General features: G+C 34.3%; 1 protein-coding gene across 3 annotated transcripts in view; it reads left to right on the top strand.

Moving 5' to 3' along the window:
- LOC149580567 (putative proline transporter 2) overlaps positions 1-27,027 on the top strand; it is a 94,028-nt gene that overhangs the window by 22,858 nt on the left and 44,143 nt on the right. The gene's annotated exons all lie outside the window — the stretch shown is intronic.

The raw sequence follows: 27,027 nt of genomic DNA, 5'->3' as shown, positions 1-27,027 counted from the left end.
ATAGCTAATTTATATAATGTGATACCTAGGACTAATTCCAATGCTTGAGTAAACTTAACATATGAGTAGGTTCCCACCAATAACTAGATAAGAAATAACCTCCTTCACATTAACACCCCCACTTAAGTGTAACCTAGGTAATGTAAGAATTTTTCAAATTATAATGCACTATACAAATGAAAATGTAATATGGATCTTAGAAAATAGGCCACATTATGTACTCATGCACAACTAATCATCCAACTAATCTCTCAAATGTAGATAAAATAACAAATCTGCAGGGGATAAAACTATCTAAAAGAAAGGAAATAAAAGTCATGTATAAGTGATAAACTAAGTGATTTATCAAGGTCTCAACATCAATACCCTCCAAGAACACTATCCATCATAAAGATACAATACAATAATCCAATCAATGAAGGGAAAATGATAGGCTAGGAGGTTGCTTCATTTGATCTTTACACAAGAGCTCTACTCAACAAAGTGAGGGATGTGTTAGAAAGTAAAGTCCACCAAGACAATTGAGAGGGGGTGGGGTGGGGGGGAGGGGGTAAAACAACTCTCTATATCTTTATTAAGTGCTAAATGTGTACATAATAGATGCAACAACCATAGAAAGATAACCATGCACAATAACACAAGAACTAGGGAAAGCCTTGATCAAAGGGAAAACCCCAATGGAAATGATACCCACAAGATGATTTACTATTATAAAGATTCCTTGTGAAAGGATGGACTCTATCATATTGTTATCAGGATTTAGCTATGTGTAATATTTGAGTTATACTCATTGACTCATGTTTCATGAATAGCGATTCTCATGAATCCATATCTCATGATAATAAATGGAACACTTAGCACTCCTTGGATCTAGGTGATTCTCACAAACATGAAGAAGGGGGACTTCCTCAAAGGTCACCCATCCCCACACTACTCCAACTTGAGTGTGCTTAATGATAGAGTTTCCTCCAGGGTTAAACCCACTCTACTTGCAACCCCATTTGCAAAACCTTCACCAAGTGTTTTCCCTTTATGAACCATTCATTAGAAATATTATTAAGATCATCAATTGATAAGCTATATTTCCATAGCAAGAAAAATTGTGATATTGCTATCAGGATTTAACTATGTGTAGTTTTTGAGTCTAACTCATTGACTCATGTTTCATGAGTAATGATTCACGTGAATCCATATCTCATGATAATAAATGGATCACTTAGCACTCATTGGATCTAGGTGATGCTCACAAAGGTAAAGCATAGGGATTTCCTAGGAGGTCACCTATCCCAATACTACTCCATCTTGAGTGTGCTTAATTATGGAGTTTCCTACATGGTTAAACCTACTTGCTTGCAATTCCATTTGAAAAACCTTTTACAAGTGTTGTATCTTATGAACCATTCATTATAAATCCCCTTAATCACATCAATTGATAAGTAAGAAGTATTTTTCCACAACATGTCAAATTATGATATTGCTATCGGGATTTAACTATGTGTAGTTTTTTAGTCAAACTCATATACTCATGTTTCATGAGTAGTGATTCACATGAATCCATATCTAATGATAATATATGGAACATGTAGCACTCATTGGATCTAGGTGATGCTCACAGAGGTGAAACACTAAGACTTTCTAGGAGGTCACCCATCCTAGTACTACTCTAGCTCGAGTGTTCTTAACTACAGAGTTTCCTCCATGGTTAAACCCTCTTTTCTTGAAACTCCATTTGCAAAACCTTCACCAAGTGTTATACCTTATGAACCATTAATTAGAAATCCCCTTAAGCTCATCAATTGATAAGTAGGAGATATTTTTGCATAGCAATTCAATTTTTGATATTGCTATTAGGATTTAATTGTGTATAGTTTTTGAGTAAAACTCATTGACTTATGTTACATGAGTAGTGATTCACATGAATCCATCTCTCATAATAATTTATGGAACACTTAGCACTCATTAGATCTAGGTGATGTTCATAGAGGTAAAGCATCAGGACATCTCGAGAGGTCACCCATCCAAATATTACTCTAGCTCAAGTGTACTTAACAATAGAGTTTCCTCCATCATTAAACCCACTCTACTTGTAACCCCATTTGCAAAGCTATCACCAAGTGTTGTGCCCTATGAACCATTCATTAGGAATCATCTTAAGCTCATCAATTGATAAGTAGGAGATATTTTTCCATAGCAAGTCAAATTGTGATAATTCTATTAGGATTTAACTATGTGTAGTTTTTGAGTCAAACTCATTGACTTGTGTTTCATGAGTAGTGATTCACATGAATCTATCTCTCATGATAATAATGGAACATTTACTACTCTAACTCAAGCATGCTTAACTACGAAGTTTCCTCCATGGTTAAACCCACTTTGCTAAGTATTCCATTTATTATCTTGGGTGAAAAATTCATGTGAGTTGCTACTCATGAAACATGAGTCAATGAGTTTGACTCAAAAACTACACATAGTTAAATCTTGATAGCAATATAAAAATTTGACTTGCTATGGAAAAATATATCCTACTTATCAAGTTAGAATCTTTTAAGAGTCAATGAAATATAAGCAATACATATGCATCCCTATTAGCAGACTTTGAGTCCTTTCTAGGAGATTCCAACCCTATTATGAGTTAAAAGGAGGATAATTGAACCCACTGTTCAAATAGCCTCAAACTATCTTCACTAAATAATCTTCAAGATAACATATCTAAGTTTTGAATTGGGTATTTACTAAAACTTCTTTACTAATATAGTTACTTTGAATCTCATAGTACATCCTTAATATCAATTTCTACTATTATTATAGCCAAATTTTTATTCAAGATCACCTAACCAAGAAAGTGATCTCATTGATTACAAAACATCTGCACTAGATGCTTATCCACAAGGAAACAAACTTTCCTTTTTACCTAGTCCTAAAACAAGTATTGAATCGGCCTCAAGGATTTCTCAATTTATAAGGAATAATATAGGATATCATTAAATGATAAATTACACATTACATTACAATTAACACTTAACATGATGATTTTATCAAAAGTCGACTTACATGAAACAACACATTGAATAGACTTCATAAGTTAGCTCAAACTGTATATCTGATTTCACTATCTTGAACATAGAATCTTGAGCATGTTGTTGACCATATTCTAAGATTGCTTAAATAAATTCCATCTCTTCTAAAAGATGCAACAATTTTACTAATACTCGCTTTCCAGGAACTCTCTCTAAAGGCTACCTTTAGAAAACATTGCATGGCTCTGACATAGCTTCATATTTATTTTTGTGCACATAGTTGTAGCATTTGTACACATTATTGAATATATTTCCATGATTCCAAAGTCTAACTTTTTATATTTTTATTGTGTTAAATGAATCTTCCTTTGTAGCTCTGCTAATATTTACAAAAGATTATATATGTTGACATCAATGACAAACACTGTCATGAATGAAACACATAAGCACTCAATCATATCTCTAGAAATTCTAGCATACTCCCCCATAAGAATATTATCAACATTCATGCTAACATGATGATCCTAAAATGCTTGGACTCTTCTTGTTAATTTACTCATTTTATACAAACTCTCCTCCTAGATCTTCCCAAAAAAATTAATTAAACCATCCTCTTACCCAAGGATTCCTCTATGTGTTTGCTCAAAATCTCAAAAAAATGTAGACATGACTCAATTAGAAGTGGATTAACTCTAAAAGACCCATTTCTTACTTGATTCAACTCAAATTGATAGATTCTTGAACTCAAAATTCACTGAATGCAAAATCAAGCAAATTGGACCTAGTAGGACTAAGCCCCAATTTAGCTTCTATTTTCAATTTTTTGAGATTTTCTCTAAACTTTTCCAAATGACCTATGAAAAAAATTATCTCAAATACACATTTGGTAGATCTAAAGGATTTTCTATTGGTCTCTTTAATTGTTGTTGTCTATTGATGTCAAACACTTAATCATTTACTAGGTAGAGTTAGACAATCATCACTATGACTGAGTTACTCTATATAGGTCGAGTCATGTAAAGACTTATATAAAAACTTGTTAGGAAAATTAGGGCGAAAGGTACACCTAATAGTACAAACACCCTATAGAGTAAACACACTGGAAGAAAACAACATAGAGAACAATACCAAGAGAGAAGGAACAACAAATATTTAATTAAGTCATCAAATTGTCTGCATGCATGCCCAGTTGTGATATGGCCAACTTACAACCAACAAGATTTACAAAATTCTAGACTTGGAATTTTTCACAAATCCTTCATTCTAACTCTTCTAGCTCCATTGACTTTTCACTCCCCAATCATGTCTAACCTTAACCTAAACACCTCTATTCACACTTGCCAAAATGACTTACAAAAGATTCTATATCTTTACATAATAGAAAGTTGACCTAAAAATTATCTACACACATTCCAAGACAAGATCCTTACATTAAATTCACAACCCAAATTAAATACATAATTTGGATCCCACTAGGAACCAATCATAGAAAAACTCATTCAAAGAAGGAATCAAGCATCAAAAAACATTAGGTTCACTCAAAACATGAAGGAACACTTGGCCATCAAAGAATTTAGTCAATATTAGGCAACTCAACCAATATTGAACAACTCAGCCACCACTAGAAAAAAATTGACAGGAACTGCAACTTGGAAACCACTAGAACTTGGCATTAACAGGAAGAATGAACCAAGATGAGTAGGATACAAAAGAAACCTAGAATGCTCCTATATCAAAATACCACTTCAAATGAGCTCTTGCATGTGTTCCTATTCACTATCATTATAGGAAAACTTTTCTTGATGAATCACTTGGTCCCATTATTGTCCATATGATTTTTTAGGTGTCTTAGAAGGTTTCCTAGTGTTTTTTTAAGCACATTAGTCTAGCCATCTATTTTAGAATGGTATGAAAATTCAAAAGTCAAATTAGTTCTTAACCTTTTCCATAAGGTTTTCCAAAAATGGCTGACAAATTTGGAGTCCCTATCTGACAGACTACCACTATGCTAAGGGATAAACCATGAATCTTTATGACCTTTTTGAAGAAGAAATTGGCAACCTGAGAAGAATCACTTGTTACTTTTTATGGAATGAAATTGGTCATTTATTGAACCTATCAACCATAACATAAACATTTTCATAACCGTTCTTGATTTTAGGCAAGAAACTACAAAATCCATGCTGGCACATTCCTATGGCCAATTAGGAATGGGTAAGGGTTGATGTAGACATGTATCTAAGGATGTCCCTTTTACTCTTTGGAAGATGGTACAACTTTCAATGTACCTTTTAATGTCCTTTTTTATTCTAGACCAATAGTAGAATCTCTACACTAATTACAAGGTCTTGTTGAGACCAAAATGTCCCCCTCAACTTCCATTATATTTTTCTTGTATAAATTCTTTCATAGATCCTTTAGATACACATAGTTATCCACCCCTAAACAATAACCCATTCTATATTGTATAATAAAAGTAATAAATGTGAAGTTGATTCTCATAAGCTTCATATAACGTGTATGCTTCAAAGAAGTATTCATCTTCTTTATACAATTTTTGAAGTTATTAGTCCCAATTCTTTTCAACTAAAATTATTTGGAATTTAACACCCTTCTTCTTAGGGTATCTGCAACCTTATTGGTTTTAGCCTTCTTATGATTAATGGTAAAAGTGTAGACATGTAGATATTCCACCCATTTCATGTTTTGGTGATTGAGTTCATCTTTGGAATTCAAGAAGCTAAGGGATTGGTTATTAGTATAGACCACAAACTCTTTGGGAAACAAGTAGTTCCTCTATTTCCTAAATGTTTGAACAAGAGCATATAATTATAAATAATATGAGGAATACCTTAATTTTGCATATATTTTTGCATCATTGACTTTTCAATGAAAAAGTCCATTTGTATCCCTTTTGGCTTAGGACTTCTCCTACTACAACATTGCTAGCATCACATTCAATGGTAAATACCTTATTAAAACTTTCCAAAACCAATACTAGTTGGGTAGCAACCTTATGCTTTAATTTTTTAAAACCTTTGTTATCATCCTCTATCCACTAAAATTTTGTCATCATACCCCCTTTAATTGTGTCCAAAATAATTGAGCATATCTTGCTAAAGTTCCTAATGAACTTCCTATAGAATTGAGCCAATCCATGGAAACTTCTTACCTCACTTGCAAACTTAGGAGGAGGACAATTTAATATTGACTCTATCTTAGAGAGATCCATCTTCAAGTTACCTTTGGAAACCAATTAAATAAGGTACACTAGCTTATGCTTTATAAAATCATAGTTGTCCAAATTTATGGTTAGCTTTTCATCATGTAACTTTCTTAACATGATTTCTAGGTTACTAAAATGATCTTCTTTAGTCTTACTAAAAATATATATATTATCTAAGTTCGCTAAAAAAATTTACTAATGTAATCTTTTAACACTTCATTCATAAGACTCATGTATGTGCTAGGAGAATTTGTCAACCCAAATAGCATAAAAATCCACTCATAAAGTCCCTTTGTGGTTTTGAATTATGACTTCCACTCAACTCCCTCCTTGATCAGAATTTGATGGTAGCCACTTTTGAGATCTATCTTGGTCAAGTATTGTGCACCTCCTAAGAAGTGCATAAGGTCTTCAATCCTTAGTATGGGAAATCTCTATATGATATTAATCATATTAATTTCTCTTGAATCATTACACAATCCCCATGTTACCCCTTTCTTAGGTTCTAAAACTATGGGCATTATGCAAAGGCTTATGATTCTCCTAATTAGACCAATGTCCAATAATTATTTCACTTACCTAGATACCCCTTCATTTTTTTGTGGTTTCATCTTATAGGCTTCTTTATTTGGCATGCATAATGTATTTAATTGTGCTGCTCACACGCACACGCACACACACACACACACACACACACATTTGTATATACATATGTGTGTGTGTGTGTGTGTGTGTGTGTGTGTGTGTGTGTGTGTGTGTGTGTGTGAATATGTATGTATGTATATGTATGCATATGTATGTATGTATATAGACTCACATACATATGTATATATTTATATGTGTATGTATGTATGTATTTATGTATGTATTTATGTATGTATGTAGGTGTTTGTGTGTGTGTGTACAAGTTCAATTTAAATATTTTATATCTCTAAGAAATAAGCCATCTAAAAATGAGTCATGTAATGAGTATTACTATAATATTTTGTAACCAATTCTAAGATATTGAGAGACAACGCTCTTTGTGGTTTTCCCCTTATTATTTTTGAATAAAAATAATAGTGTTATTTATTGTGTCTTTTTTTTTCCTCTTGTTTACTACAATTAATTTGTTATGTGAGTGGTTATTCAAAGGTTTTAATAGTTTAAGGGGTTCATATTGATTTTCCCCCACTTAATATTTTGAATAATTAATAAAGGCAAATAAATTGCTTCCTATTTGTGCAATTCATATTATACACTTGAGTATGGATCTATAAATGTCTAACTAGAAACAAAAACCTCTTATTCATCTAGGTTGATGTTGTCAAATTTCAATGATTTCATAGGCATTTTTAGGTTTTTTAGGTCTTATGGACACAATAGTAGGATTTTACTTGACATAATCTACTCCAAATAATAAACTAACTCTTGGAATTGACAATTAGATAACCTTAAAACCTTATAAATTTCAAATTTAGACTAAACAAAAGTCAATCCTAACTTTCTTCAATATCCTAGACTCAATTGTAAGTTTGGATCTTTTCCAGCACTAGCCAAAAATTACTTGCAATGAAAATATCTCATTAAGAAATAGATTATAAACTCTTCAATATGCATATAATTTTACAAGGCCATGACTCTAATACCATATTTAAGTACTAACAACCCCATAATGAAGCTATACAATTCAAATGATTAAACAAGAAAGATACCTTCTATAAGACAATGTTACAATATAATCTCACATGAATAATGACATTGATATTCCTCAATGAGATAACAAAAAATGTGATATTGAGATCTATGGTGTAATAGACATGAACCTTGGTTATATAGACATGTGTGATGAGAAAAGCACCCTTATTACACATATGAAAGTATCAATGTAAAAATAATAAATGCTAAATAAAATATTAAATGCCTAGTGAGAAAAACTAAATAATGAGACATGAGTCCATTATAACTAACTTATAGAGTGTCCTACATGGGACTAACTTGACTCTATTTTAATTAACATGTGAATAGGTTCTCATAACTATGTAGGAAACAACCTTATTCTATTGATATGAATAAATAAGGCATTGTTAAAGTAGATAATATCTAGTGTGGTGAGGTATTAGAGTGTTCACTAGTATAAACATGAAAATTAGGAACCATTTGGACAATTCATCTCAATCTCACAAGGGGAAGAAGTCATTTAGGCCCAAATTCAATCCTTTAAAAGAGCTTAGAACTAAGGATTGATTAATTCTCTTTTAAGTTGATTATGATTTGAAATGATGAATACAAGAGATAAAGAAAAAACTAAGTAGAATGATAGGAAATTGATCAAAAATGACATAAATAGAAAGATACAAAATACTTATGCAAAAGTTGAGATCAAATATGGAAATGGATGTAGAATGAAACTTGTTTTTACAATATAGCCATAAAACATTTGGTGTAGAGAGTGAGACACCCTAAAAAAGGTGTATTTTTTTCATGTTGAGACCTAAATATTCCAAATAGGATTCTTTATAGCTTTTTGTCTCAAATTTTTGGTGAGAATATGTTAGAGTTTAGGTAGTTATAAGAAACACACAATATTAAGATAATGCAAAAATAGAGAGGACACAAAAATAAATAATACAAATATTTAACGTGGCTCACCCAATATGGGCTATATTCATAAAAGTAATAAATGTCCACTACTCATATTATCCAATGAAGAGAAAATATAATATGATAGTTTCACATTATACTATCACTTCTTTATAGGCCTTTTAGGTACTTTACCAATGTTGTTTAACAAATTAACCCTAAATAGATGTTTGAAGAGATAACCTAGGACAATGTTTGATAAGTTAACCAAGATGTATGACAAGTTAACCCTAAAAATTCTCAACCCCTAAAGCCTCTCGTATGGCCTGACCCAACTCCTAACCCTAGTGAGGATACATGGTGAGTGTACAATACTCTCTTGATTGAAATCACCACAAACCAACAAAATGTACCATAAGAGTGGTGCTCCCTTGACATGGTTTTTTTTAATGTTTTAACTATAGAATTATATGTCTTAGTTTGTTCTCTGCAAATCTACAACTCTTTACAATCATATCTAAAATTTACACACAAAAAAGAGGGAAAACTTATTGGATTATATAGGGTCTTTCCCTAGTCAAACTATGGGTTGGAATTAACCTCCACTATAGTAATAATGATTCAAAAAGAGATTATTCCCTTGATAAGGTAGGCTTTAAGACCTTAGGAAATACTAGATTTATAAGTGATACCTTTTCTATGATCTTCTTTCCTTGAATCTCATGAAAGGTTAATGTTTCTTGATAGGATTTCATGTATGGTTTCACTCCTTATAGAGGTACACAACTTTCTCATGGATTATATCTTAACTTCTTGACTTTAGATCTTTCCTTAACTATCTTGAAGATGTCTAATTCTTTTTCTCAATTGGATTGTAGATTGGTATTGAATGTGTATTAAGAATTATGGATAATGTGTTAAAAGTTTAGGTGAGAGTAGTATTTATACACAACTTTGCAAAATGTATTGACAATTTTGAAGAAGGTCTACATTGAAAGCACTTTCCCACTCAACAACTTTATGACAATTAGTAGCTCAAATTTGGTATCAAAATGGTTGAAAATATGTACCTAGAGTAAGATATAGATATGGTGATAGAAACTAAGATCTAGAGGCCTAGTGGAAATCACACTAACATTAGAAGGTCAAAATAAAATTGTTAAATTATATTCTCACCAAGAATGCAATAAATACTTAATAAATGAAATGAATGTAAATGGGAAACCCTTTTGTTAAGTAAATCAAGGTGATATACATGAAGGCATAATATTATGATATTGTATTGATATTATGACATGATACATAAAGTGGTAACTTATCACCCACCTAACATAGAAAATTGATAGTATGGTATGTCAATTAAAGGTTAATCACTCACCTAAGGTGGAAAAGTGATAATTTGATGTGTCCACTAAAGGTAGAGGTTTTGCTAAAAGTGAAAAGGTGATAAATGATAGGATCTCTCCAAGGTGTGCTTGCACAATTTCTGATTAGGTTATTCTATAACTAGTGTCATCTAGACCCTAAGCTCCTTTCTAGGGCCTTTTAAGTCTTGGAAATCCCAACCTAAGACTTTCCTAACTCTAATCTATGAGTGAATTCCTTTGTGCTTCACCTTGAGGTGATGTGACAACCAATCTTGATTCTTCCCCAAGCTCTCTCTCGGGGTCTCCTTAGGTCATAAACTTGACCAAATAGGGTTTCCACACACCCTATGCTCTATAGGACTCTAACCAAGTAGATCCCAACCTTTCAATTGCTACAGATAAATCATGTAGAACAATCTTGCTCACTAACTCTCCCTCAACACAAATAATCCCAAATTATCATTAGACTCCCAAAATGGGTAGTTAGTCATCTAGGAATGTATTTAGATTCCCCACAAGATCCTCAATCAAAATCAAACAAGAAACCCTAATCAAGTTCAAACTCTTAAGCAAAAATGCATCCAAATGCTTGAAATAGGGCTACAAAAATTAGCCCTCCAAATGTAGAAAAACCCCAATTATCTTGAAAAACTTCTTAACAAGGAATTTAAAAAACCATCATTTCAAGTACCCTTTTCAGAGACCTCAAGGATAATTTGGGTCTAGGGTTCCCAAATTGTCTATGTTGTATAGGCACAATGTTAGCCTTAAAATAAGGGTTTCAAAGGTTTGACATGTTGTCTGATGGAAGGAGTGTTTTTCCTTCCTTAGGACTCCCACCAAGGCTTCCCATTTGGTTTGGTGTTACTCCAAAAAACCTTCTAACATAATCCAATCTCAGGTTGAAGTATCAACAATGTTCAACCACTCCCATTCCACTTGCTCTGCTCTTTGATCCCTAAGCAAGTTACCAAGACTTTTCTAGGGCATCACTTCCAATATACATCCTTATATTTCTAAGGCCCCATCTCCCCTATACAAAATTTACATGGATTCATGTTCCAAATCCCAAAATCCTGTATGAAATCTACAATGGGAAGTGGCCCTATGACTCCATTTGTACAAAACTCAAAACAACAGACTGGTAGAAAACAAAAGAATTCAACTAAGCACACAAAACCTTATAATATGACCAACTAAAATTTTAAATAACCTTAAATCGATCTACTCTAACACTTCAAATTCAAAAATTTCCAAATCTAATTCATATTTTTGCCAAAAGAACTCAAATGCATAAAACTGCTACTCAAAACTTGTTGCATAGTCCATACAATCCAATACCAAACTTCTCCAACCCCTTGAACATGTTGAGAATGGCCTCATATAGGCTTTCCACCCATGCTCCTAATTATTTTATATATTTATTAGACCTTCTAGACAAATTTTCTCAAAAGGCAATAAAAGTTGTCAATGTTGTCATTGACAACAATTGAGCAACTTTTACATCTTATGGAGTTAAGTCCTCAAACTTTCTCAAAAAGTCATGAAACCTTGTATAACTTTCAAATAGGATTCAAAAAACATAAATATGGCCTTAGAACCTATATTTTACCATTCTAACGTTCTAGGACCTGAAACACCTAGTTTGGCCTAGTGAACAACTAGAAGCAATTTGACCTATATGAGTTGTCAAACCTAACACCTTACCTTCTTAGGACTACACAGTCCCTTTTTTTCACCTAATGGTTTGGATAGTACCACTAAAATACAAAATCCCAAAGGGATTTCTAGGTCTTCCTAGCCCACCTAGGTGCCCCTGCACCATACTACCCCATAGAAAAAACCTATGTCACTCCTGTGGACAGTAGGTCTTTACTATGCCTATCTTGTTGAAATATTCCTCAACAATCCATGTGTCTTCTGAGTCTTGTTTTTCTTTCCACTTGAGAAGGTGCTCCATGTACACCTTTTTTCTAGTGGCTTTCTTCACTCTTGAGTCTAACACCTTTTTAGCTTCCAACTTGTGGTGAAGGGGACTACTGCAAGTTCGAAGTCATCCTGAAGTCCTTGACTTCTGGTAGCATCAGTAGGAAATGTTGCTTTAAATTGAACCAAGTCTTTCACATTAAAAGCTTGAGATATTCTTGAATCTAATGGTAAATCCACCTTGTATGCATTTTCCCCATATCTTTCTATGATCTTGCAAGGTCCTTCTCTCTTTATTTGCAACTTGGTAGGTACAATTTTTTGTAATCTTGCCTTGTTTAATTTTACCATGACATAATCCCCAATGGAGAACTGAATGCCCTTTCTCATTTCATCTACCTTGGCTTTGAGCTTTTGGGTATTGTCTTGAATATTCTTTTTGATTTGTTCTTGTATCTCTTTCATGGTTTGGGAAAAATCTATAACATGTAAACTCCTATGCTCCATTCCTCCAAGATCCCTCAACTCACACACACCTCTAGGATGAATTCCATAGACAATTTCAAAGGGGCTTCTACTTGTGGTTCTATTCCTACTATCATTGTAGGCATACTCTTCTCAAGGAATGATGACATCCCAAGTTTTTCCATACTCCTTAGTTAGGCATCTTAAGAGATTACCTAGCACCTTGTTGACCACCTCAGTCTGACCATCAACTTGAGGTTGGTATACTAATCCAAATGAAAAATTTGTACCAAGTCTACCCCACAAATTCTTCCAAAAGTGACTCATGAATTTCACATCTCTATATGAAACTATGCTTAATGGAAGGCAATGAATCTTCACAACCTCTTTGAAGAAAAAATGGGAAATGTGGCTTGCATCGTTGGTTTTTTTACATGGGATGAAGTGCCATATCTTGTCAAACCTGTCAACCACCACATAGATACTATCATAGCCTTATTTTTCCTTGGGCAATCCTACTATGAAATCCTTTCTCACACACTTCATTGGGTTGTTAGAGACTAGTAAGGGATGATAGAGACTTGCATTGCTCATCCCTCCTTTTTCTTTCATGCATACCATGCACTATTCCACATACTTAGTCACTTTGAGTAGTTTTGGCCAATAATAAAGTCATTGGACCAATTCTAAGGTTTTACTGACCCCAAAGTGTTCACTTAGACTCCCATTGTATTTCTCTTGCATTAGGTTCTCTCTTATTGATCCCCTTGCACACACAATTGAGTACCCTTGAAGAACAACCCAATTTGTAAGGTAAACTCAAAATATTTTCTATGAAAGCGGTTCTCAAAATTTGAACATACCTTGTAGGCCTCTAAAAAGTCTTCATCCTCCTTATAGAGACTCTTGAAGCTCTCTATTCTAATGCTATGTAGTTGAACTTCTTGAACTATCAACACCCCCTACTTAATGCATCTGTTACTTTATTCATTAGTCCTTTCTTGTGCTTGATTGTGAAAGTGAATGCCTGCAAGTACTCCATCCACTTCAATTTCCTTTTGCTCAACTTTTCTTGAGTCTTGATGTAGCTCAGGGCCTAATTATCAATAAATACAAAAAATTCCTTGGGCAGTAGATAGTGCCTCCACTTCCTATGGGACTAAACTAAGGCATAGAGTTCAAGTTCATAGGAAGAATATTTCTTTTTGGCCTTATTAATTTTTTCACTAAAGAAGGCCATTGGCATACCTTCTTGATCTAGTACTCCCCCTACTATTAGGCCACTTGCATCACATTCTAGGGTGAAGAGTTTCTCAAAACTAGGTAGTTACAAAATAGTTTGGGTAGGTACTTGCTTCTTGAGCATCTCAAATGACTTTTTAGCTTCTAAGGTCCACCTAAACTTGGACTTGACTTCACCCTTTATGATTTCTATAAAAGGTGCACATATGCCACTAAAGTTTCTAATAAACTTCCTATAGAATTGAGAAATACCATGAAAAATTCTTACCTCAGTTGAAGTAGTAGGTGTTGGCCAATTGAGGATTGGATCAACCTTCTCTTGGTCCATCTTCAAGGTTCCCTTAGACACCACAAAGCCTAGGTACACTAGCTCTTGCTTGAAGAAGTCAAACTTCTCAAGATTTATGGCAAGCTTCTCTTTATGCAACCTCTACAATATTGCCTCCACATTCTTGATGTGCTCCTCTTTAGTCTTTTTGAACATGAGTATATCATCTAGATACACAACTACAAATTTTCCAATGAAATCTTTGAACACTTCATTCATGAGCCTCATGAATGTGCTAGGAGCATTAGAGAGACCAAATGACATCACTAGCCATTCATTGAGCCCATATGTGGTCTTGAATATTATTTTCCAATCATCTCCCTCCTTAATCCTGATTTGGTGGTATCCACTCTTCAAATCTAGTTTAGTTAAATACATTGCTCCTCCAAGGAAATCCATGAGATCCTCAACCCTAGGTATGGGAAACCTATACTTGATTGTGATCCTATTTATGGCTCTTGATTTCATACACAATCTCCATTTTCCTCCATTATTAGATGCCAACACAATAGGAATTGTACATAGGCTTATGCTCTTTTGGATTAGACCTTGGTCCATTAATTCTTGCGCCTACCTTTCCACTTCCAAATTTTGGTCTACAATGAATTTGTATGATGCTTTGTTAGGTAGGGATGCACCAGGAACATAATCAATTTGGTGACTTATAACCCTTCTAGATGGTAGTGTTGCAGGAGCCCCATCACTTACTATGTCCTTGTATTTCTCAAGAAACACTTGTACCTCCTCTAGTAATGTCTCTTTGACTACATTATCTTCTCCTTTAGACTTCAATACTACTACATAACTCTGGCCCTCCTCATCCTTGAGGTCCTTGAAAATTTCCTTATAGCTACACAACAAGACACTAGGTACCTTGGTCTGTGGCTCTTCTCCCTCCAACAAAGATTGTATTTTGAATGTCCTACCTCCCTTCTTAAATGATATGGAATTTGTCTTCACATCATACACTACTTCTCTATCAAATTTCCAAGGCCTTCCCAACAATAGATGGAAAGCATTCATGGGTAAGATGTCACACAACAATCTATCCTTATAACCTACAATAGAGAAGTCTATGTAAGTCTACTCATTGACTAGTATACTCTATCCTTTTTTGAGCCAAGTTACCTTGTAGGGATTCACATGTGGTAACTTAGGTATTTTGAGTTTTTCCACTAATTCCATTGATATTATGTTGTCAGTAGATCCAGAGTTCACTACCACTTTACATATGTTCCCTAGGATCTTAAATCTGATCCTATATAGAGCTCTTCTATGTTTAAGCTCATCAAGAGTAGGTTGTTAAATTAACACCCTTCTAAACATAAGATTCTCTCTCTTTTTTGAATCTATATGGTCTACTTTAGAATCCTTGTTGTAGTTTTCCTCTTGAGCATATGCTATACTCTTGTCAGGGTTAGAAGAAGAAGGCTTGTTAGGGAATCTATATGCTAGATGAGCTAGTTGTCCATAGTTATAGAACTTCATAATGGAAAAATAAGGACTACTACTTGATCCTCTACCTTTGTTAAAGCCTCCTGGGTTACCCCTACCTCTACTATAACCCCCTCTAGGAGTGCCTTCATTTGTTTGCTTAGTGATCTTGTTCTCACCTTGATTCCTCTACTCATTACCTCTGCCATGGTAGCCTCCTCTTTGTTCTCTCTAATTTTTTCCCTTGCCTCTATCTTTGAAGTTGGAATACCCTTTCTTCTCATTCTTTTCCTCTACCTTTAGGGCTATTTGGTGGCACCTTTAGACAGTGGGAGGTGCCCAAAAACTAATCTCCTCTTGGATATTCCACATCAAACCTCCTAGGTGTCTTGCCAATTTATTGGTTCCCCTTCTTTATTTTTGGACATAAGACACAATCTCTAAAGCTCCTATGTATAAGAGGTCAGATCTATGTCTTTTTGCTTCAGTCCTTGCCTTCTTTTATGGAGTTGAATTTTAAAGTCTTTGATTATTAAGTTCTCCTTAAACTTAGCAACTATGGCATTCCAGTTGGCTATAGGATTCTTGCCCATGTTGACCCTCTCATCTTGTAAATACTTCCACCATGTCAAGGTTGATTCTTTGAGTCTTGACTTAGCCACTTTGACCTTTTGTGCTTTTGATACCCTTCCACACCCAAAATGGCTCTCCATGTCATCCAACCAATCCATCACAACATCAATATCTATTTTTCCATTGAATAGTGGCACACCTTCCAAATATTTCCCTCCTAGGTAATTAATAGACTTCAAGAAGGGCTCTTCATTTAAGACATGGTCAAATTCATATACAACATCCTCTTCTGCTACCTCCTTACCCTTCTCGTTGTCTTTTTCCTCCTTCCTTTTTGCTACATTAGAAATTTATTCCAATTTTATCTTCACTTCTTCCAAGGATACTTTAAAGAATTTATTATTCTCCTTTTGTTTATCAACTTATTTGTATAGTTCTTCATTAGTCACCATACTGGACTCACCTACTAATTCTCTAGTAGCTACAAATATACACTACTTTTCCCAAGTCTTTAACTTGCTCTGATACCACTCTGATGTGACAATAAATATTTCTTCTTCCCCAATATTTCCCTTAGGGTCTCCTTAGGTCATACACTTGACTAAATAGGACTTCCACACACCCTATTCTCTTTAAGACTCTAACCAAGTAGATCCTAACCTTTCAATTGGTACACATCAATCAAGTAGAACAATCTTGCTTACTAACTCTCCCTCAACACAAATAACCCCAAATGATCATTAGACTCCCCCAAATGGGTGGTTATTCATCTAGGAATTTATTTGGGCTCCCCACAATATCCTCACTAAAAATAAAACAATTAACCCTAATCGAGTTCCAGCTCAAGCAAGCATCCAAATGCTTGAAATAGGACTACAAAAATTAGCTCTCCAAATGAAAAAAAAAAACCCAATTATCTTGAAAAACTTATTAATAAGGAACCCAAAAAACCACCATTCCAAGTACTCTTTTCAAAGAACTTAAGGATTTTGCAGGTCTAGGGTTCCCAAATTGTCTATGTTGTATGGGCACAATTTAGCCTTAAAATAAGGGTTTCAAGGGTTTGTCATGCTGTCTAATGGAAAGAGTATTTTTCCTTCCTTAGGACTCTTACAAGGCTTCCCATTTGGTTTGGGGATACTCTACAACACCTTCTAACATAATCCAATATTAGGTTGAAGTCTCAGCAATGTTCAACCACTCCCATTCCACTTGCTTTGCTCTCTGATCCCTAACCAAGTTACCAGGACTTTCCTAGGGAATCACTTCAAATATACTTCCTTGACTTTATAGGGCCCCATATCCATTGTAAAATATGTACATGGATTCATGTTCCAAATTCTAAAATCCAATACAAAATCTATGGTGTGAAGTGTCCCTATGACTCCATTTGCACAAACAACCCAACTTAGAACAAAAAACTAGTAGAAAACAAAAGAATTTAACTAAGCACACAAAACCTTATAAAATGACAAAAAAAAACTATATAGAACTTTGAATCATTGTAATCTAACACTTCCAATTCAAAAGGTTTCAAATCTAATCCATATTTTTTCCAAAAGAACTCAAATGCATAAAATTGCTACTTAAAACTTGTTGCACAGTTTGTACAGTCCAATACCAAACTTATCCAACCCCTTGAAAAATTTGAGAATGGCCTCATATAGGCTTTACAACCATGCTCCTAACTTTTTCAGACAACTATCACACCTTCTAGACAAAGTTTCTCGAAATGTAACAAAATTTGTCAATGTTGTCATTGACAACATTGGTTACAATTGAGCAACTTTTACATTTTGTGGAGTTAAGTCTTCAAACTTGCTCCAAAAGTCATGAAACCTTGTATAATGTTCAAATAGGATTTAAAACACCTAAATATGGCCTTAGAACCTCTATTTGATGATTCTAACCTTCTAGGTCCCAAAACACCTAGTTTGGCCTAGTGAACAACTAGAAGCAATTTGACCTATATGAGTTGTCAAATCTAACACCTTACCTTCTTAGGACTACATGGTCCCTTTTTTTCACCTAGAATTTTTTCTAGCACCACTATAATCCAAAATCTCAAAGGGAGCCCTAGGTCTTCCTTAGCCCACCTAGGTTCCCCTGCACCATGAGGGACAATTATCATTAGGGTGTTTCAAGTATTCACTCTTCCTTGGTTGATTCCAAAGGAAACTTCATCAAATGACCTTCATGAGTGTTTCAGGGGGTGTATTCATCACTAAACCACTTACTTGACTTCTGAGTAACTCCATTTTAACCAGGCATTTAGGGTTTTCCTATCGAGTTCTAGATTTTCTAAAGATTTGGCCTAATAGGCCTAATTGATCAATTACCCCTAGTTAGTGAGGTTTTCTAAATTATTTCTCAAAACCTCCAAATAACCCTCACAAAAAGATATTTATTTGAATACCATTTTTAGAGACCTTAAATATTTTGGTTGTCTTGCATCCCTAAGTCATCCGTACAGTTGATTCCTAAAATGTACGGCTAATAGGGCTAAAAGGGCTAAAATTGTGTTGATTCTTGTTTGATAATAAGAAATCTAACTCAATGGATTAGAAAAGTCCCAATCTCACTCCTAAGTGTCTGTAGGACCTCTAGTCTTCCAAAACCATACTTGGTTCAATGCCCTCACTCTTTCCCCTACACATACACACCAATTTTGCATTGTCATGCACCTAGTCAAGTTTATTGATCTCATCTAGGGCATGATGTTAACAATATAGAATATTTATTTCAAATCTCCTCCTTTCACACACAAAACCTCTAGTTTCTTCCCCAACATATTCTTCTAAGTTTTAATGATTTGTACGATAGAGCACTATGAGGGAGCCATGAAACCAAAAACTGCCAATTGCTGCCTTAACAGACTATCTATTTAAAAAACAGTTTATAAACCTACTCTAATGAACTCAAATCAACTTAGTTACTGGAAAAAAATGATTGAATCTATCTAATCTATACACATACAACACTAACTCCCACAAATCAATCCATAAAAACACATTTACTCTTAATACAAGATGACTATCACTCCAAAATAGAATTCTTAGTTCTATTCCACTTCCAAATTTCCACTACATCACACTCTACTTTGGGAAATGGGATCTTATAAGACTAAATATTCCCTACCCTTTATTCTAGGCCATTATTTAAAATACCCATAATGATACCTCCAAGAGAATCCAATCTTGCAATTTGTTGTCATGCAATTTTCAAAAATTGCAAAATGTTGTCAAGCAACACTGTGACAACTTTTACATATTTTTTCCTAAATTATTGCTAAGGGTCTCTAATTGACCTATAATTCTGTAGAAACATTCTAGGAACTAATTTAGGCATATTTCTACCCTTTTCCAAGCCTTAAAGGCTTTTATACCTACATTTCCCATATTAGGCCTAATCTAGCATTAACAACATTTAAAGCAACAATCAACTAGGTTGGATTGATCTTAGTCTAATCCACCTAGGAACACACAAGAAAGACCTTCTAAGATCAAAACAACATCAATGACTTGGCTAAGGTTAGTACAAGCCAAAATTGAACAAGTTTGAGGAATAAGCCTAGGTGCTTCTGCACCAATAAAGTGATAAATTCATTACATATGGATTAGTTCCTACATAGTCCGTAGGTATACTTAAGTAATATGTGTGTTTAGAATGTAGGAGAATAAATTAATAGGTAGAAAAATTAAACAAAATAGTGCCCCCAATCATGTTATTTATCTATGTACAAATACAACACAATTTCTTCCAAATGGAGAAAAGGAGAAAGAAAATAAACCATGTGAGGAAACTTTCATTCTATAAGATAGAATAAGATATGATTTCTCTCTCCAATGTCAATTGATCCCTTCCCAAATAAATTCATATATGTATTATTTCTCTTTGAAATAGGTGGTATATTATAAGGCTGAAACAAAAAGAACCTAGATTTCAAATATTTCATATAATCAAAAGCTCATGTATCTAGAATCCATCTCCCTAAATAATGACACATTGTAGCACAAAAAACTTGTCCCAAAATTTTGACTCTATTACTTTTCAAATCCATGTAGTAAAAGAGAAAACTTGTCCTTTTTTATTAACTTTGTAAAAATTGTGACTTTATACATTATCAAATTATATTTATTAGTAAGAAGAAAAATAAGAAACTAAATTGTCATTCTTGAAAGAAAACTAATTTTATTCTTTTAAGGAATATGTTTTAATTGATTGAAATGTCCTTCTTATTAAAATATTATTCCTTAATCCTATTAATTGGCTTCCATGGACTAATATGTATCCAATAAATTGAAAAATAATTTAATATGATGAACTTACTAATGAATAGATAAAAATCAACTTCGATGGAGCATCTAAAGGAAACTTGAGATAATCTGGTACAAGGTGTATAGCAAGGGACTCTTCTAGAAATATCTTGGCTGGGAATAGAATGAAATTGGAAAATTATGCTAGTAGCATTGTTGAAGAACAAGCAACATTGGTAGAGTTTGACATGACTTGCAACATACAAGTCAACATCTTGCATCTCTAAGGAGACTCACATATCATAGTAAATCCAATTGCAATTGGGAAACCTCACATATAGAAAATAGACAAAATCATATCATTCATTTGAAAAAAACTCTTCAATTTTTGTAACTTCAAAATATTACATGACTATTCCAAGGGCAACTAAGTTGATAACCTCACTTTAAAAATTGGTTGCAAATTTAAATCTATGTCATATGGGGCAATGAGGTAGCAAGCTAATGCATCAACCAAGATATCATCATAAGGGTGTATAGATGTTTTAGTGGAGGTTTATTTTTTTGGAAAGTGAGTGACAATATTAATAAAATAGATGCAATAATGATATGCAAAGTGTAGTTACAAAGTAGCTCCATTGTACAGCATTGGTGCCTTGAACAAGTTCTAGGTATGTATAAAAATAGTAGTGGCTATACAACCACAAAAATATTTTATTCATATAATATTAAATAACTTCTAAAAAATAATTTAATTGTTTCCCCTTCGTATGCATAATGTATTTTGTGTTTGCATAGTCACTTCCTTTTGCAGACATGTAAAAAAAGAAAGGATCAATCACATAGTCACCATAGATGACCCTATGCTTTTTAACTTCTTTTGTGGATTGTTGGATATTAACTTCATCAATGCAGACTACAAGCCTAGAGAAAACAAAGACATCTTTTCTCCTTTTTTAATTTGGAGTCTCAAGTTTAGTCAAAAAGAAATGCTAAGAATGGTAGTCACGAGATGCATCGAACTATAATGTTGTATGCGACTCAAGTAGCTTCATCCTCTAGGAGATTGGGTACATGGTCTAGGGTATCCAAAGTACCTTCATCCTTTTTTCCTCCACAAAGTGGGCACTAATAGAAGAAATGAATGTACATATGCAAAACAATATGTGGAAGACCATTTGTAGCTATGTGGAAGATTAGGAAAAGGTGATCAATTTTAAGAAAACATGTGAGGAATTTGACAAAACTCGCCTGGGATTCCATACTATTGACTACTAGGTACCACCATCCTAAGCACAAGATAACCAACTACAATAGAGGGGACATGGTCTTGGGCATGGAAGAAGATTCTAAGGATAGAATAGACTTGATGTAAGGGAAAAATGTGAACAAGATGTTGAGCATGGGGATCATCGTGTAGATCTTTCCATCACAACAAAAGCATGTACTGGTGGTGGAGAGGAGTCACTTTTGTGATATAGTCACTATGCCAAAACCCCCCACGTGATGGAACCAAATATAACAACTTATCATGTAGGATTTTCACCCATTACATACCACATTGATAAGTCAAGCCTACGTGGATGAAGGGTCAAAGGGCTTGAGGAACTCAAACTAATGACATGCACTTTGATACCTTGTAGATTTTTCCATCACACCAAAAGCATGTATTTTTGGTGAAAAGAGATCTCTTTGGGCTAGAAAGAGATCTCTTTGGGGATATAGTCACTATGCCAACACATGGATGTAATAAAAAGGCTAGAGAACATATGTAGGTTTCCAACATCTAGGTTGCTGATATGGTTGTACTTCCATGTACCAAGATGGAGCTTGAGTCACAAGATAGGACCTGGGTCCCTCAAACCATATAGTGTAGACCCCTATTTATTTCTTATTTTTGAGAATGAAGCATCTTTCTCATAGTCTATAGTGGTAGATTTTGATTTTTCTTTTTTTGACATTACTCCACATGCATTCAATGCATTGAGAATTATATACATTTTTTTTCGGATTTCACTTAGGAAAACCATGGAACTACATTGCTATTGCATTGGGGCAATGTGTTTTTTTGTACAAGATTCATAATGTAGTCATCAATTTACTATGAATAAAATATAAATATCTATATTGATAAAAAAAACTATAATGTTCTCTATGTCTTTTCTTATTGCAATCTACACATCCAAACTTCTCCTTCTCATATGATTCCTCCTTATAAGAGGAAGCTAAATATCCTTATTGAGGCAAGGAATATTATTCTCTATCCTTTGTGTATGTTATGATTTTATTACTTTTGTTTCTTGTTGGATTCTTTCTCATTACTAGCTACCAAAGTATGTGACTTTGATGACTTGAGACATTCATTTTGATTACATTTTTTTGGTCAAGAATTATCATTTTAGTTAATTAATCAAATGGAGATATAGTATAGGCACTATTATATTTAAAAGTTACATACTATGAAGGAAGAGTTTCCAAATAAGTAAAGACCAGTTATGTATCCTTCTTATGAATGTCATGGAATCTTTTAGTCGTACTCTTAGCACATTTTTCTTTATTTGTGAGATCAACATCAAGTTTTTTCACCCTAACTTTATAAATGTTTCCATACAATTGAGAAATATCATCCTAACATCCTTAACTATTCTACACTTATCAATATGAAAGATACAATCAATTTAATTATATTGCCCCAATGTTATGAGATCTCTTGTAATTGTAATGATTCATTTCATTTTTATATTAGGATTTGATTTAGGATATGTTATTTATTGAATGATTCCATAAATTTAGTAAGCCAATACCTTTTTGAATGGGTTACTCCATGTATTTATTTTCCATGATGCATAATTATGTGGAATTAAAAGATGAAACTTGGAGAACTTGTGGCTGAAAATTATAAGAGTGTTGTTGGTGTTTGAAAATGTTACCCTTTTCCAATTACCCTGATGAGAACAAGACACATCTAGGGGCCACTAACTCCCATTATCAACACATCCACTTAGACACTAGGCCAACTATAAGGCATGACCCTTCTTCTTCTTCAGGCTCTGCAAAACCTAGGCGGATTGACCTACAGATTCTTTATATGGTACTAGTTCTCAAAGCATTCATTGAATCTATTAAGAAGCAGATAAAACCCTTATTTCTCCTAATGGTTTATGAAACAACATAGATTCTACAATAGCTAGGTGCAAACCGATATTATTCATAAACTGAGTGAGGGTTTAAAACTTTTATGTCCACTTCAACATGAAGAGAAAAAAAATGATTTATATTGAGAAAAGACAGCATGTTCAACATGCAGCAAAACTTTAATGATCCTACAAATGACCAGTGCCTTATCCATTAGGGAAATCCTACACTCCAGAATTATGCATCCTTGAACATCAATCAACATATGGCATACTTTAAGACATTCATGTTCAATCTGTTCACCTTATGAATTAGACAACAATATCCAATATAACCCCATACTTTCTCACATCCTTCTTAGTTGAATCTGCAACCTTGTCTGAAACCACAAGCAATTATATGACTCCTTGAGTTAAAGGCAAGCAAACTTCAAACATACAACCAGGCAATTGCAAATAGGTTCAAGATCTTTGTTCTTGAACATATAACATTACAAACTCAACAAGAAAGGAGACGGATTTATATTGAAATTCAAAACCTTCTGCACACTGTATTTATCTCCTTGAAATAAGTACATTAGGAATGCATAAAACAAGATACAAGATCACACTACTGTATCACAACTATCTATGAAATCCATATGCTGCTCATATTAGACATGTTGGGTATGTGGCTTTCACAGCCTGAGCAGAGCTCTAGGAACTAGAAAAATAGAAAACCCGACCAACCCCTCTCCTTTTCTCTAGCCTTGGGATCTCACTTAAATACTGTGAGATGCAACAAGCTTTAGGCATAGAGAACTGACAAGTGTCCATTACAAAAGATATCACAAGTTTGTAACGGAAGAAAGAAGAAAAATGATTAACAAAACATCACGTAGATCAAAAATTCTCCTCTAAGCTTCTTTTCTGTTACCACTTTTTACTGATTTGGCTCTACCACTGATTTTTTGTGTGTGCAATTGCTAAGACCGCCCTATCAATGACAAAATCAACTCTGAAAAATACGCACCAACCTAGGCCCGTGGGTTTTGTCAAGATGACTACTGAATGAGAATCATCTTTACTTCCCACTCTTTACTGATCATGCTAGGCTTCAGAAATAATAGAATCATTACTTAGCATGCAGTACAAAAGCCGAAAAACAATGTGGTTATTAAAAATAACAAAATAGGGATGCTCTGATCCCCAACCACATTTTCTTCCTTAACCAACTTCTTGCCAAAATTTTCCATCTACTGACACAAAAAGGGGGAACGTGCACAAAAAGTAAAAAAGACTATACCCCAGTGTATAAAATCTTCCTCACCCTCTTCCAAAACTATGCACAGGGTCTCTAATATTTTTGCTATCCTGGCATCAAACTAAGATGCTTTGAAAATTTGTTTAAAAGATGATGTTTCTACTAAAAAGGTTGTTAGCTTACAAAGTCTATTCCTTGTTCTTCTTACCACCTTGGTGACTTGACTATGACACCTGATTACTAGCTTTCCTCTATCAAAAAACCATACACAGGCATACCATTTTCCTTTTTTGAACCATCCTCTAAAAATAAATAAATCATTTTTCAAAGTATCAGTGTCCCAGAACCAACTACTCTTAACGAACAATCCTTCCGCTATCCATACCCTTAGACTTAGTGAAATCTTTAGAAACATCTTTTGAATAAATCACTAGGACTGAAAAATGCAGAGACTTTGGTATACAAACTTACCTGAAGCCTTTTCTTTTATCTCTGTAACTTCTACATTTTATCCTTGAGCAAACTACTTGACACTTGTGCCAAATTTATCTCAATCCTAGCAGTAATTTTTCCTGTTCAGAGATGACTCACAAATTTCTACTCGCACAAGTTGATATTGGGAAAATCTCACTCATTACACCCTGTTCTTTACTTTCACACGTGAAGGTTTTCATGTCACATTAATATGCATAATGATACCACCTTCAATAGTAAAATATGCACCGTCGATCTTAAAGATCTTATAAGTTGAAACTGTGAGCATGACGGCTTCAAAATCCACTAGGCAAGCTAGTCCAAAATAACCCAATCAAAATTAGCCATGCGTGCAATTTATCTTTTAGTGGGCGCTTCTCGCTTCTAAGAAATGCAAACACACCAGAACCGCATATCTAAATTGAATCAATGACCTGAGTCTGTCCCACATGTTAGGCTTGTGCATTCCCGCATTTCTTATCTTGCGAGCATGTTGATATAGCAGGCTAGCGCCCTTCGTCGATCTAAAGAAGATCAACGGTTGATGAAGAAAATCCTAAATAACCATTGCATTGTTCCTTTATCACAAAATATGTGACACTTCAAAATGGCATGATTTGGTTAATTATGATACGGGTCCACAATCCTTTTACCCGTATTATAAAATCATACGAAGATAAAACAATGCGGGCAAATGCTAGCCCTTGATGTTGGCTTAGATCGACGATGATTCAAAATTTAAATAATAGGTGGCCCATCACAATGATCCTGACCAATGAGAAAATACCTTTTATTGCACCTGTTCTGACAAACTTGACTGCGGCATTCAAAACTTCGGTGCCCATGACATCGTTACTTCCTCGCATTTTGGTCCCACTGTGCCATGTGTCATAAAGTGGCACGCCCGTAATATTTATCTACCTCTCATCTTGAAAATGCGGGTATGCCTCATTCGTTGATCTCACACAGATCGACGATGTTCATAACTTGTCCTCTTCGCTCGTACGAACATCTCCTTGTGTCTTCATAAGGGACAAATGTCACTTATGCACTTGCCCGCATTTTGTAACTTCCTCGCATTTTGAAAATGCGGGCCAGCGCCCTCCATTGATCTGAACAAGATCTTCAATCGCCGAGACTTGCATTGTAAGTTTGAAAAGCAACTTTTTGGGATTTAAAAATGTATAAACCCTGATTACCTTAAACTTAAAATAGATTTAATCAAAACATTATTTCAAGTTTGCCTAAGGTTTAAAAAGGCATGCCCTAAGCAAGAAAATGAGAAGGGGCTAAAGGATTTCAAAGGACGTGGTGGATTTTTATAAAGTAATAGGTTCTTGACTGTATTCTGCATATTAAATGGGGTAGAAAGCAGATTTAGGATTTTTTCAAAATAAGACTTTGTCATATAACTCAGAATGAAAAATTATCATCATGGAAGGCTTAGGAAAACTGAATGAAAAGTGTCAGAGACATTGAACATCTTAAGGATCTCAAATGGACAGCCAAGTGCACATTCAATTATGGGCATTCATAGGGCTTGACTTTCTCAAAATTTCAAAAGGATGCTCAAAATGGGAATGCAATTTTGAGCACCAACAGTGGCTCTGTCTGGGGAAGCATGTCCCTTGTGAGCATGGTAAGATTCTAGATCTCTGGGAGAAGCAGACCGCATACCTGAAACAATTTTTTTTTTCTCAAACAGCTTATTGAAAGCATGGAAACAACTACTACTATTTACAAACGATGACCCCAGGCCACCGAACTTCAACAAAATTGT

This window comes from Cupressus sempervirens, chromosome 1, assembly GCF_028749045.1.
Source record: "Cupressus sempervirens isolate cs-2001-9-10 chromosome 1, ASM2874904v1, whole genome shotgun sequence".
In the NCBI taxonomy this organism is placed as follows: domain Eukaryota; kingdom Viridiplantae; phylum Streptophyta; class Pinopsida; order Cupressales; family Cupressaceae; genus Cupressus; species Cupressus sempervirens.
Note: the sequence above shows the minus strand (reverse complement) of the source record. Positions and strands in the feature narration are given on the sequence as shown.